This window comes from Melanotaenia boesemani, chromosome 5 (genome assembly GCF_017639745.1).
Source record: "Melanotaenia boesemani isolate fMelBoe1 chromosome 5, fMelBoe1.pri, whole genome shotgun sequence".
Lineage (NCBI taxonomy): Eukaryota > Metazoa > Chordata > Actinopteri > Atheriniformes > Melanotaeniidae > Melanotaenia > Melanotaenia boesemani.
Window position 1 is genome coordinate 8,212,180 of NC_055686.1, and position 1,007 is coordinate 8,213,186.

The following is a 1,007-nucleotide window of genomic DNA, read 5'->3' on the forward strand; positions in this document are numbered from 1 at the left end:
ATGTTGTCCCTGAGAAAAATAACCTGTCAAGTTCCCCAAGGCTTCATCTCGGGGCCACTGCTGTTCAATATCAACATGCTCCCACTCACTCAAATGGTAAAAGGCAACACAGTATGTTACCATAATTATGCAGACAACTCACAAATCTACATAACCATCTTACCGGGAGACTATTCAATCCAAACACTGATTAAATGCATGTTAAAGACAGAAAAGAACATCTGTAGGATTATTGGACTGATGTTTAGACAGGATTTATACATGTATCCTTAGTAAACTAGACCATTGTAACACTGTCCTTACCAGTCTACCTAAAAAGAGTATCAGACAGGTGTGGTTAGTCCAGAACTATATATATATATATATATATACACACATACACATATAGTTTCTTGTGCATCACTCATTGTGTTACAGGTAAATGTTAAATTCATCAGCATTAGGACTAAACCACTGGTGACCACCTCCATGTTCCAACTGGATCATTACACAGATCTGTTGCTGCAGGCCTTCCGAATAAAGGGTGGAACAGCAGGTCTATAGATAACAGTGATCATGGTAGTTGCATGAAAAAATGTAGACCTGATTCAAACAATAAAAAAAAGGCTTCTGTTGATTTTGTGTGTATTCTGAAAAACATTGTGTGTATTGTCCATGTTCACAAAAACGCGTTTTTCCCCATGTATATTCTACCAACATCTGAAAATTATGCGAATGTTATTCCCTGCTAAAATAGTAAAAAAAAAATAAAATAAATAAATAATAGGTTAAGTGGTGTATTTTGAGCACTTTATCCTGTGTCATCATTTTACACTTTTTCTCTCATTAAAGGGGAGGTACCGTTTCTACAGTTATTACATTGTCTGTGGCATGAAATTTGACTATTTACTCATCCATAATGTTCCTGTGAGAAGAGAAGTCATTCGGGAGATGTTTATATCAAAAGAAAAAACATAAATCCATAAAAAGGCAGTCCACGGAACAGAGGAGCGCTGCCTCTAACACCG